Source organism: Phaseolus vulgaris, chromosome 3 (assembly GCF_051622355.1).
Source record: "Phaseolus vulgaris cultivar YP4 chromosome 3, ASM5162235v1, whole genome shotgun sequence".
Classification (NCBI taxonomy): Eukaryota; Viridiplantae; Streptophyta; class Magnoliopsida; order Fabales; family Fabaceae; genus Phaseolus; species Phaseolus vulgaris.
Window position 1 is genome coordinate 20,549,992 of NC_143500.1, and position 13,801 is coordinate 20,563,792.

The 13,801-nt window shown below is 45.5% G+C and overlaps 1 long non-coding RNA gene across 1 annotated transcript; it reads left to right on the forward strand.

Annotated features, from left to right (window-relative positions):
- The first annotated feature begins 7,971 nt into the window (after positions 1-7,971).
- Positions 7,972-13,533, forward strand: LOC137806831 (uncharacterized). The gene is made up of 2 exons (XR_011080427.2): positions 7,972-9,970; positions 13,022-13,533. It is a non-coding gene; the product is annotated as an uncharacterized LOC137806831 (long non-coding RNA).
- The last annotated feature ends 268 nt before the right edge of the window (positions 13,534-13,801 follow it).

Sequence of the window (13,801 nt, forward strand, 5' to 3'; positions counted from 1 at the left end):
TCTGGAAGTAATGACGCAACCTCCTTGCTGAAAACACAACCGTCAGAGCCGCTGTACCGTCCCGTACCCGGGCGTTGATGAAGTCGAGGTCAAAGTTAGCGTCGAGGTCAAAGTCAATGTAAGGCGTCGCCCAGGTGGGGGTGACGCCAAGCACAGGCGTCGCCAAGAGGAAGCGTCGCCAAGAGGAAGTGTCGCCAAGAGGAAGCATCGCCAAGATAAGGCGTCGACTAGCAGGGTGTCGCCAAGGTGGAATGACTCAAAAGCAAGGTGACCACAACGCCACTCCCCGACACCCATAGGTAGGAAAGACCATGGAGGGGGCGACGCCGTGGGAAGGCCTCAGACCCCTGATAACCAGGGAATAGTGATAAAGAGAAGGAAAAGGTGGCTTCAAGGCCATAGTGACAACGCCAGTGTAGTGCAGCCCGACTCGTGAAGTACCCCTGCTGATGGAGATCAAGCTCAAGAGGACATGGAGGCCAATCAACAAGATCAAGAAGAGGTGGAGGCACAAATGGAGGACACCTGTACCGCCCTGGTGGACGGGTGTGATGACGTGGCATCCTGCTACAGTGTAGGCGTGTTGACAAGGCGCCAGGTTGGCAGATAGGAAGGAAGTCGGGAGGCACGTGTGGTCGCCGATTGTTAAGTTGGCGTGTTCCGATTTCCAGTTTACCAGAATAGGCGATCGCCAGGTTGAAGATGAAGTCGCCAAGATGTAGACTCAGGCGACCAGGCAGTCGGAGATCGCCAGAATAAGCACATCGCCGAAGACGAAGGAGAAGCAGATTATGAAGGCGGCCGGCGAGACCACAGGGAAGGTGTATGAAGGCCCTAACTCGCCAGTTTCAGTAGAGATCGCACTCCTAAGTTAGCTATGCACTGGGCAGTACCATGCATAAGTAACTTAGCCAAAATAAGAGTAGAAGCAGCGCCAAGTCAGGAAGCCTCCAGATGATGGCACGTGTACAGTTGGATGCGAGCCACGTGTCCAGGTCTGTAACTGCCAGGAGAGAGAAAACCACCAGGTATATAAGAGTTCTTAACAGATTTTCTAAGGTACACGCGCATTCAGTTCATACACTTTACGCTTGCGAGTGACAGAGCTGTTTGTGAGAGAGAGAGTTTACACGGTTCCAGTTCTTAGTATTTGGTGATACCGTCACTGACTTGAGCGTCGGAGTGCGATCGGCCGCAGCAACGCCGTGTCGTTTCTTTGCAGGTTCTTGAGATAGATCCAGAGGAGGAACGGAAGTGAGAAGCGGCGCGCACGTCGATCCCTTGACGAGGCATTCTCCAGCGCTCCGGTCAACAGGCAGGATCATCAGGCGCCCACCGTGGGGCCGTGTAAAACGTGCTCCCATCCACAGCGTGAGTTCGTGGAAGTTTTCGAGGTTTTCTGCGCGGTTGTGTGCTGGTGCAACCGTCGTTTGCAGTTTCTTTGAGTTTCGTTCGGTGAGTTTGTGTTTGTGCCGTTTGTTTGGCTTTCAATCGGTGGAGTGAGGTCTTTTGTTGCTTGCGCGCAATCTGTCTGGTGGAAGTTCGAGTTCTTTGGTGGGTTTCTGCGAAGGTTTGCGGTGTTCTTGGGTTCTTGCGCAGTTTCTTGAGTTTTCTCCGATTGATCGCTGATTCGTTTGTGGTTGAAGTGTTATTTGCTGTATTTCTGTGGTTCGCTGAAGTTAATGAGAAAGATGAGAAGCAATCGTTCCAGTCCCGTGGCTCCCGTCGCAGCTGAAGGCGACGCCGCCATGACCATGGCGCAGATGGCAGAAATGATGCGCTCATTGCAGGCGACTGTGGAAGCCTCGCGCGTGGAGTAGGCAAGGATACATGAAGACCTGGTCGCCTCTCGTGCCAGGAACGAGGAGCTCAGCAAGGTAGCTGAGGAGCTGCGTCGAGCTCTTCAGGAACAGCAGGGTCGTTCTTCAGCTGAAGAGGTGGCACCGTCGACGCCACCTCGTGTTTTCCCAATGCCTTTCATTCAGGCGATTACCGACACGCCAATTCCCACGAGCGTGGTCCCGGTTAAAGCTGTTTTTACCGGCGTGGAGGAGCCAGAGGCTCATCTGACCACGTTCCACACACAGATGATGCTGTCGGGAGGGTCGGACGCCGTCTACTGTAAGATGTTCGTGAGCACGCTCCAGGGAACGGCGATGGAGTGGTTTGTGAGCCTGCCTAATGGCCACATAACTAATTTTCAACAATTCTCGAAAATCTTTGTGGAGCAGTATATTGTGAACAAAGCACCGCCCAGGGTGTCCTATGATCTGTTTGACATAAGGCAGTACCATGGGGAGTCCCTCAGAGACTACCTCAATCGCTTCGGAGCGCAGATGGTCAGATCGCCGGCCAACGATGAAGAAATGCTGGTCTATGCCTTCAAGAAGGGCGTGCAGCCAGGGCCATTCTGCGAGGCCTTGATCAGGGCTCATCCAGCGACGTTTGCTGAAGTCAGGCGACTTGCGGTGGCCCACATCGCCGACGAGAGTGAAGTCGCCGAGAAGAGAGGCAGCGTGGCTCCCGCCAGGCCACGCGCCCAGACCAGGATCCAGCCACAGAGGGTGCTGGAAACGGCAGCGGCGGCCAGAAAAGACCAAAGGACTCGTTATCCTTACGATAGGAGAAATAAGGGAAGAAGCCAAGCGCGCCAACCGCCAGCACGCCAACAACCAGCACGCCGGGAATACAATCGCCCGCCTAAGCACAAATTCGTCATGGGACTAGCGGACCTGATCGCTATCCCTAACATATCTGCTAGGTTGAAGGCGCCCGAGAAGGTGGGCGATAAGGTGCTGGGGTCAAAAGCGGACGCCTGGTGCGAGTTCCACCAGTGCTTTGGCCACAACCTGGACTCGTGTTTGTCTTTAGGATACCAGCTCGACGACCTGGTTAAGAGCGGGTTCCTAAACGACTACCTGCTGGATAGGAGGACGGGGGGAGCATCGAGTTCCCAGCCAGCAGGTGGAGAAGCCCAGCAACACGAAATGCCAATCCACGGGGAGATTCACACCATTGCAGGGGGTTTCTCAGGTGGTGGATGCACCGCATCGCAGAGGAAAAAGTATGCACGATCGGTGATGGCAGTGGACATGTTTGAAGATCACTCACCGGAGGTGGACATTACGTTCACAAAGCAGGATCTTCGGGACGTTGTGCCTCACGACAACGATCCCATAGTTATTTCGTTGATAACAGCAGGGAGGAAGGTCCACCGAGTTCTGGTGGATCAAGGAAGCTCGGCAGACGTGATGTTCTGGCCGACTTTCACGCAGCTGGAATTGCCCCTTGACCAGCTGAGGCCCTATGGAGGGTGCTTATATGGATTCGCTGGTGACCAGGTGGAGGTCAGGGGGTACATTGAGCTGAGAACCACGTTTACAGATGAGGCTGGGTCGAGGACGGAGAAAATCAAGTACCTCATCGTAAACGCCCCGTCGGCATATAACATCCTGTTGGGAAGGCCCACCCTTAACAGGATAGGTGCAATTCCATCGACTCGGCACATGAAGGTGAAGCTGCCGTCCATGGAAGGGGTGGTGATCACGATCAAGTCGGACCAGAAAGAAGCGAAAAGGTGCTATGAGAATAGCCTGAAAAACAAAAGGTCCGTGAGCTATGTAACAACCACCCCACCTCCCGGTGTGAAGCCCAGACCGCCGGCAACAGAGGATATCGCTGGGAGGGATGTAGAGATGGTAGACGCTGAGCTGGGGGAGAGAGAGGCTGGCCTGGAGGAGGAAGAGGCGCGGAATCGCCCCGAGGAAGCGAGGGAACTGGGAATCGCCAAGGCGGTGATCGCCAGAGAATCCAGGCCCAAACCCGTCGAGCAGTGGCTCGAGAAGGAGATCGGGGGGAAAGTTTTCAAGCTCGGAAGATCTCTGGAGGTCGATCTCCAGGACCAGATCGCCAAGGTGATTGAGCGGCATCTGGACGCGTTTGCTTGGTCCGCTTCGGACATGCCCGGGATCGATCCCGACTTCTTGTGCCATCATCTGGCGATGGACAACATGGTAAGACCGGTGCGACAAAGAAGAAGGAAATTTAATGAAGAGAGGAGGCAGGCGATCAAGGACGAGACCCAGAAACTCCTCGCGGCAGGCCACATCAGGGAAGTCCAGTACCCTGAGTGGTTGGCAAATGTCGTGTTGGTAAAGAAGAGTAACGGGAAATGGCGCATGTGCGTCGATTTCACCGATCTGAACAAAGCTTGCCCAAAGGATTCGTATCCTTTACCAAGCATTGATGCCCTGGTCGATAGTGCTGCAGGGTGCAAGCTGCTGAGTTTCCTGGACGCCTTCTCGGGCTATAATCAGATCAAGATGCATCCCATGGATGAAGAAAAAACAGCCTTCATGACGGAGAGGTCGTGCTACTGCTACAAGGTGATGCCGTTTGGGCTGAAGAACGCGGGGGCCACGTACCAGAGGTTGATGGATCGAGTACTTGCACCGATGCTGGGAAGGAACGTGCAAGCCTACGTCGATGACATGGTCGTGACCTCGCAGGAGAAGAGCAAGCACGTGGCAGACTTGGAAGAATTATTCACGACGATCGCCAAGTTCAAGTTGAAGCTCAACCCGGAGAAATGCATTTTCGGTGTGGAGGCTGGAAAGTTCTTGGGTTTTCTTTTGACTGAAAGGGGGATAGAGGCCAACCCGGACAAGTGTGCCGCCATCTTGGAGATGAGAAGCCCGGCTACAGTGAAAGAAGTCCAGCAGCTGACAGGTCGGATGGCAGCCCTATCTCGCTTCGTGTCAGCGAGCGGAGAAAAGGGACATCCCTATTTCCAATGTCTGCGGCGCAATAACAAGTTCGCTTGGACGAAAGAATGCGAGGAAGCTTTCGTCAAGCTGAAGGAATATCTGGCGAGCCCGCCGGTTCTGTGCAAACCACTGGCGGGAATCCCTCTCAGGTTGTATTTCGCTGTGACTGAGAGGGCGGTGAGTGCGGTGCTCGCCCAGGACCAGGATCAGGCTCAGAAGCCTATTTATTTTGTGAGCAAGGTGTTGCAGGGCCCAGAAACGAGATATCAGGCCCTTGAGAAGGCTGCGCTGGCTGTGGTGTTTTCGGCGAGGAGGTTGCGCCACTACTTCCACAGCTTCACAATACTGGTGATGACTGACCTGCCCATCCAGAAGGTCTTGAAGAAACCTGACGTTGCAGGAAGAATGGTGAAGTGGGCAGTAGAATTGTCAGAATTTGACATTAAGTATGAGCCTCGAGGCCCGATCAAGGGGCAAATCTTCGCAGATTTTATAGTCGAGCTCTCATCAGAGGCCACGCGGGTTGAAGGTGACGACTTCCGTTGGGTACTCTCGGTGGATGGATCATCGAACCAGCAGGGTAGCGGTGCTGGAGTAATATTGGAAGGACCCAACGGCGTGCTGATCGAACAATCGTTGAGATTCGCCTTCAAAGCCAGCAACAATCAAGCAGAGTATGAGGCGCTGATCGCCGGGATTCTGCTGGCCAAGGAAATGGGAGCCAGAGTGCTGATGGCTAAGAGTGACTCGCTGCTAGTCACAGGGCAAGTAACAGGCGAGTTCCAGGCTAAAGATCCACAAATGGCGGCTTACTTGGCGTATGTGCAGGAATTGAAGAGTTCCTTTGCCTCTTTTGAAGTGGTACATGTGCCCCGAGAACAGAATGCCCGAGCTGACTTGCTTGCTAAGCTCGTCAGTTCAGGCAAGCGGGGTAGGCAGAGGACAGTGATTCAAGAAACTCTGAAGACGCCGAGGGCATTTGTGGCAGATCACCTGGTCCTTCAGATAAGCAGGTCGACGGAGAGAGCAGCGAGAAGCCACAAGTCTTTGACGCAAGAAACTCTGAGATCGCCGAGAGTTAGAGCTTGTCGAGGAGAGAAGGTGGACGTGATGCAGGTCTGCGCCACCCATGAGCCAGACACTTGGATAACACAGTACAAGCGGTGCCTGGCAGATGGCCTCCTCCCGCTAGATCCAACAGAAGCTAGGAAGGTAAAGAAAAATTCCAGCAAGTATACATTGATTGATGGCGATCTGTACAGGTTTGGGTTCACTCACCCACTCCTGGAATGTATACACGGCGAGAAGTGCACGAGAATTATGGCAGAGCTCCACGAAGGAATTTGTGGAAGTCACGTCGGGGGTCGAGCTCTGGCCGCGAGGACTCTCCGTGCAGGCTACTATTGGCCATCCATGAGAGAAGATTGCAAGAAGTATGCCCAATGCTGTAAACAGTGCCAACAGCACGCCGATTGGCATAAGGCACCTCCCGAGGAGTTGAAGTCGATCTATAGCCATTGGCCGTTTCATACTTGGGGAATCGACATCCTGGGACCTTTTCCACTGGCGATCAGGCAGATGAAGTACTTGGTGGTGGCGATTGAGTACTTCACCAAGTGGATTGAAGCAGAACCAGTGGCCCAGATCACCGCACACAAGATCGAAGGCTTTGTATGGAAGAACATCGTGTGCCAGTTTGGAGTGCCTAAGCGCCTGGTGTCAGATAATGGGACTCAGTTTGCAAGCCACCTGTTGAAGAAGCTTTGTGAAGGGGTTGGAATTCAGCAAGTGTTTGCATCCGTCGAGCACCCTCAGACGAATGGCCAGGTGGAATCAGCTAATCGGGTGTTGTTGAGAGGTTTGAAGAGAAGGCTTGAGAAAGCCAAGGGAAGTTGGGCTGAGGAGGTGCCCCGTATAGTCTGGGCGTACCACACCACCGAGCAGTCCGGAACCCATGAGACCCCGTTTAGCTTGGTCTATGGGTGTGACGCCATGATTCCGGTGGAGATCCAGGAAAGCTCGCCGAGATTCCAGAACTTCGTAGAGGAAGACTCGAATGAAGAGAGAAGGCTGAACCTGGATCTGCTGGATGAAGTCAGGGAGGAGGCAAGGCTGAAGGCTGAGGCGGTGAAAAGAAGGGTCGAGCGAAGGTACAATTCTAAGGTGATGCCAAGGCAGTTTAGAGAAGGCGATCTGGTGATGAGGAAGGCCCACCAGTACGAGATGGAGAATAAACTATCACCCAAGTGGACTGGACCGTTCAGAATAACCGAGGCGCTCGGGACCGGAGCCTACCGCTTAGAGACGCTGGAAGGAGGGCGATTCCTCGCACCTGGAACGCCACACACCTGAAATTGTACTATAGTTAAGAGCTTTGTAAGTAAACACAAACACAAATGTTATATTATAATGTCTCTGTTAAAACAGTTTCAAGGGGGCACTCTTTTTTCCCTAAGGGGGGTTTTTAATGAGGCCACCCAATAAAAGAAGAGTTTTCGAAGTATAAGGTGTTTCCAGATTGCATGTGTGCTATTTTCGAAAGTTTGAAGAAAGACCTTGTCATTTGTACATGATTTGAGGCAAGAAAATATATATGTCGAGTGCTTTCTAAAAAGTTTTAAAGTCCTCATCGTTTTTCGGCGATTAGAGGCACCAGTTAAGTTTTAAAGTCCTCATCGTTTTTCGGCGATTAGAGGCACCAGTTAAGTTTTGAGTCCTCATCGTTTATTGGCGATCGGAGGCACCAGATGAAAGACCTCCTCGCCGTCAAGCGAGTGCAGGAGAGAAAGAGGAAAAGTCCTCCGTGTTTCTGGGAGCGAGAAGATGTAACTCCCGGGGCAACGTAAAGGCAAGTTAAAGACCTCCTCGCCGTTGAGCGGGTGCAGGCGAGAAAGGTCCTCAGTGCATCCAGGGGGGAGGAGATGTACACCCTGGGCAAGTTGAGGCACCGGATAAAGTCCTTATCGCCGTTGTGCGAGCCAAGGCCAGTTAAAGACCTCCTCGCCGTTGAGCGGGTGTAGGCGAGAAAGGTCCTCAGTGCATCCAGGGGGGAGGAGATGTACACCCTGGGCAAGTTGAGGCACCGGATAAAGTCCTTATCGCCGTTGTGCGAGCCAAGGCCAATTAAAGACCTCCTCGCCGTTGAGCGAGCGCAGGCGAGAGAAAGAAAAGATCCTCAGTGCATCCAGGGGGAGGAGATGATGGAAACCGTCCAGCCTCAAAACTTTCGGCCAAGAAGATAGACGAAGATCGAGCTTTAATGAAGAGTTTGTAAAGTCTTTTTCTTCTTCTTAGCCTTGTAAAAATTGTATAGAGTAGTTAGGAAGTTTTGGGCCTTGTATTTTGGGCCAAAGTAGAGAAAGATGTAAATAGAAAACAAAGTAATGTGTAAAATAGTAAAAGAGGGGTCCAAATAGAAATGTAGGCAAGGAAGACATGAGTCTCCACATGTCTTCTTCTTAATGGAGAGGATTTGCACCAATAAGGTGGTGACACTTGTCACACTCTCATTTGAGAGTTTTTGAGAGACTTTATCCTATAAATAGGAGTCTCTTATACATGTATTTCTTTAACTTGGAATTAGTAATGAAATGTTGCCTAATTTTGGCCATTCTACTTGTTCTTAAGTTCTCCCTAGGTTAGTCTCCTTCAAGACTTAGCCTAGACTCTTTCCTAGTGAGTTGGCCTCACCTCTCACTCTTACAAATTCCTACTCCACTTCAATCCATGGAAACTCCTCTTGAGTTTCTTTAATGCTTCCGCTCATCATATCTCCTTCATCATTCATCCAAAGAAGAAATTACAAAGATCATTACTAGAAGAAGATCGTTTTTCCATCATTTGGTATTCAGAGCTATGGTTGTAAGATCTTCTTCTATTTTTTTCTAAATTCCGTGTTGTTCATAATGTTCTTGATTGTCTTGAATGTTTACCGATTGATTTTGTGTTTTTTTGTCTTTTTGTTCGGTTCAAATTAATTGTTCTTACTTGAACCTTCATGTATGTGCTTTTAGGTGTTCTTGTGTTCATGTTCATGTGTGCTTTTGAATTTTTTGAGTTTTCTTCAAATTTGTTCGGTGAAATTTTCATATAATTGAGTCATTTTGATTTTATAATCATATATGTTTTGTCTAGAGTCATGTTTAGTCAAAATTTGTCATAAACTCCATTAGTTGAACTTTTTGAAGGTTTTTTTTTCAAATTTCTTCATAGATTAGAGCTCTTGAGTGCTTTTGATTTTCATTTTTGAGTTCATAAATTGCTACTAGATCATTAGCAATTTTCTTTGAGTTAGGTTTCCATTATTACTCTCTCAAAATTCATTTTCGAAAATTCTCGAAAAATTTTCCGAAAATTGTTCGTGGTTCTAAAAGAAATTTCCAGGTGTGAAGAGTAGTTTGGACTTGTTTGTGAGATCTCATTGGATCTGTGGTGCGAATAGCAGTTCCGAATCCGTTTGTATTGTCAAAATTTCACGAAAATCTGTTGCACGTTCACGTTCATATGCGTTTTCAATCCGTTCATCTTGTTCTTCATTCTTGATGTGATTTTGAAAACGTGTGAGCTGAGTTTGGTGCGAAGGTGAGAAACATAAGTTTGACGAAGAATTTGTTCGGTGTGAAATCTAATTGAAGCGGTGTGGTGTTGGAGGAATCACGAACGGAGGTGTTTTGCGGTTTTTGGCAAACGAAATTGGTGTAAGGAGGTTTTGCGGCTTCCGGCGAACATAATCAGTGGACAGAGGTTTTTGCGGTTTCCAGTGACCTAAATCAGCGAGGAGTTGTGTTTTCCGGCGACCTAAATCGTTGAAACTGTGAGTTTCCGGTGCGTTTTCATCTACATTCTTCATTCTCTGGAACGATTTTTAAATCAAGTGATTGGAGAACACTGAATGAGATATTGCGGTAAGGAGATTTGAACCGCCGAAATCAGAATTTGCTTGAGATTTGGTGCGTTGCTGGAAGAATCAGTAACAGAGGAGTTTCAGTTTTCCGGCGAAACCGGTTAACGGAGAAGACGATCGATTTGAAGCGATTTGTTGGAGAATTTGAGATTCAGCGAGCACTAACCAAAAAGGAACTGTAGTGTTTCGTATGAATTGATTCATTGCAGCCAATGTGTTTGTTCAATAAGCATGAATTAGAATTGTGTGAGTTGATGGTGTAGCGAAGTCCAGTGGCTTTCAGTTTCTGTGAATTGAAGAGGTGCGTTCAATTACATTTACGTGCAATTTTAATTACAATTGTTCTGTTCTGTTAATCTTCGAAATAAGAGAAGTTGAGTAGTGGAGTGGTTGATCTGAGACGGTGTAATTTTGATTCAGTGTAGTTTGTGTTGAGTAGTTGGAATAGGCATTCCATCAAACACTTGGTGTTCTATACTGGATTGAAGGATTTCCTGTGGTGATTCAATTGGACCAACAACTAATTCAACATAAACAAGTTATTGGCAATTGATTTAACAGTGTAGTAATTGTTTTGATGTAGATTTGGGTGCAGAAGTTTTATGGTTTGGCTATTTTGGTACAAAATCCTGCACATAATTGGTGTATATTGTTGAATAGTTCGCAGCTGCACAATTTTAATCTTTTGATTAGTGTAATTTGGTGGTATAATTTTGTGCATTGAAACTGTTTATGAATTGATCACGATGTTGTGATGTAGTATGATGACTTGAATTGTTTGCATCATTTGGTTCATAATTGGTGTTTACGATGCAATGCTTAATTGAGTAAAATTCCGGTGCATAATTGGTTGGTGTATTGATCCAGAGATTTAATTAAAATTGCCTCATTGAATGCAAGAAAAGTGAGATAGAGAAAGCAAAGTGCGTAAACTAAATTGGTTCAATTTTGTTGAAGCAAGAATTTTACTGGTGCAAGTCTTGATGCAGAATTTTCCGGTTTAGCTTGTGAAATTGGCAAAGTGAAGCTGTTGGTGAATTTTGAAATTGTAATTGAGAAACGTAGGTCTTCATACTAGCTGTTCTGATTCAGATTTGATTGCTTGAAATTGTTGATCATTTTGGTGCAGATTTTAATTAAATAAAAAAAAAGTATGTCTACATTTGAATTCAATTTGTGAATTACAAATTGATTGAAGCTGATGCAGTGAATTGTGGGGTCCGTAAATTTGAAGAATTTGATGAGAAATGGTGTGCCGAAGGTGCAGGTGAATCAAGTACTAGCAAGGTGTGCAATTAATTGAAGAAATTAAAGTAGAATCAGTGAAAGCAAATTGGAATTTGTTGAATAATGAGGGAGCGTAAATTTTGGTGAGAAATTTGGCAATTGGAGTTCCTTAGCGCGGGACCCGCGAGAATTGAGTTCTTTGGACCAAGCTACATTGGGCAGCAACATTTTGGATTTCATGGTCTACTAAGAATTTTCATCATTCTTTGTTTTTCTTTTTTTAATCCAATTCTAGTGCCAATCTTTAGGTGCTTCTTTTGAGTGCTTACTTTCTTGAAAACCTTTAATTTCTTGCTTGTCTTGATTTTATGGATAATCTTTGTGTTTGTCATCTCTCATCTCCTTTGAGTTTCACTCTTCAAATTGAGCTTTTATTGCTTTTATTATTGACCTCTTGAAGTGGAATATACCTTGAATTTGTTCTTTGTGAGAATTGAGCTAACTTCTAGGTAGCATCCTAAGAGAAGGCAAAGGACTTTGCAAGGGGTACTCACCTTTGGAGGACAAACAAGTAAAGGCTTGGAGAGAAACACTTGTGAGAAAAGAGAAGAGAACTTTGAAGATTATTTTTTAAAAAATTTTGTGTGATTTCAATAGTTTTGTAATTTGGCCATTATCTTTACTTTAGGTGTCTTGGAAGAGCCTTTGGTGTTCTTCCATCTCCTACAAGTTTTCTTTAATTTTCTTATTAGATACATGCTTTAGACTGTGAGTGTGTCTTGAAGGTTCACAAGTGCCTACAAGCCTCACCATTAGGAGTCGTCTAGTTTAAATTTTTGCAATTTAAATTCTTAGATTTTAAAAGCTTTCTTTTAGTTTCTTTCTTTAGAAAACTCTTTGTTTGTGTTGAAGAAGTTTTCATTGGAAGGAGATTTGTGAAGTGCATTGGGATAAGTTCTGGCTAGGAAAGACTTGGTACTTAAGAGTGTCCATTGTGACCCACCTCTCTTTCCTGGGAATTTACCTTGTGTGCTAAACTCACTTTCCTTCTTGTGAAAAATCTTTTAAATACAAAGCTTAATATGTCTATGAATACTTCTTGTCATAGTAGAAAGATTTATAATCCTCATTATAATAAAAAGGAAGGGATGTGTTTTGAGCCTAGAAGTTTATATTATTCTACTGAGTCTGAAGTATACATTCCTTACTTTGATGGAAATAAAAATGTTGAAGCATATTTAGAATGGGAAACAAAAGTTGATCAAATCTTTGAAAAACATCAATTAGATGAATTTAGAAAATTTTCCATGGCTACTCTAAGTTTTCAAGAATATGCTAGGTCTTGGTGGATACAAAGGGAAGCAGATGTTAGAATTGGTAGAAAATCAGAAATATTGAATTGGGATGAATTGAAGATGTGTATGAGAAGAAAGTTTGTTCCACCTTCATATGTGAAAAAGAAAAAGCTTAAAGAAATGAAAGAGCTTGTAGAAAAAGGAAGAAATTTTATATATAGAGAAAAAGAATATGTTAGAAGAGAAAAGGAGTTTAGAGAAAAATACCAAGTTCTTGTCAGAAAGAAAGAAGAGAATGAGAAAAAGGAAAGTACAAAAAACTCTTTTTTTCGAGTTGAATCAGATATCGATAACATTTTATCTTCTCTAGAAAACCCTTGTGAGGATGTGCTTGAAGAAAAATCTATGTTTGGAGCTGAACCAAATATAGATATAAATATTTCCTCCACAGAAAATACAGAAGAATGTTTGATTGAAAAGGAAGAAGAAGAGGAAACCCACAAAGAAGAAGAGTCTTTTATGACACCCCCTGAAAGCATGGTTGAGAAAGAATCCTTAAAGGGGGATTGCAATACTTTGAACTCTTCTTTTCAATTATATAATGCTCATTCTTCTTCACAAAAATATCAAAAACAACACTTTGTGATGTTGTTGCCTAGCTTGGGCAATAAACAACACAAAGTGAACAAAAATATTTTTGAAATGGGCCTTATGTTTTTCTTTAAAAAGAATTTTAAAGAAAAGGGGACTTATTTTTGTTTAGTTTTCTTTTCTTTTAATTTTCTTCTAAAAATGAAATTTATCTCATGTTTGTTTGATGTTTATTGCAGATTGACATTTGACCCAGGAGGAAACCATCAAATAAACAGAGGTTGCTGTCATTGAGCATCATTCAGATATGAGGACAGATCCTTTTCAAGAGGGAGGGGATGATGGAAACCGTCCAGCCTCAAAACTTTCGGCCAAGAAGATAGACGAAGATCGAGCTTTAATGAAGAGTTTGTAAAGTCTTTTTCTTCTTCTTAGCCTTGTAAAAATTGTATAAAGTAGTTAGGAAGTTTTGGGCCTTGTATTTTGGGCCAAAGTAGAGAAAGATGTAAATAGAAAACAAAGTAATGTGTAAAATAGTAAAAGAGGGGTCCAAATAGAAATGTAGGCAAGGAAGACATGAGTCTCCACATGTCTTCTTCTTAATGGAGAGGATTTGCACCAATAAGGTGGTGACACTTGTCACACTCTCATTTGAGAGTTTTTGAGAGACTTTATCCTATAAATAGGAGTCTCTTATACATGTATTTCTTTAACTTGGAATTAGTAATGAAATGTTGCCTAATTTTGGCCATTCTACTTGTTCTTAAGTTCTCCCTAGGTTAGTCTCCTTCAAGACTTAGCCTAGACTCTTTCCTAGTGAGTTGGCCTCACCTCTCACTCTTACAAATTCCTACTCCACTTCAATCCATGGAAACTCCTCTTGAGTTTCTTTAATGCTTCCGCTCATCATATCTCCTTCATCATTCATCCAAAGAAGAAATTACAAAGATCATTACTAGAAGAAGATCGTTTTTCCATCAGGAGATGTACACCCTGGGCAAGTTGGGGCATCAAATAAA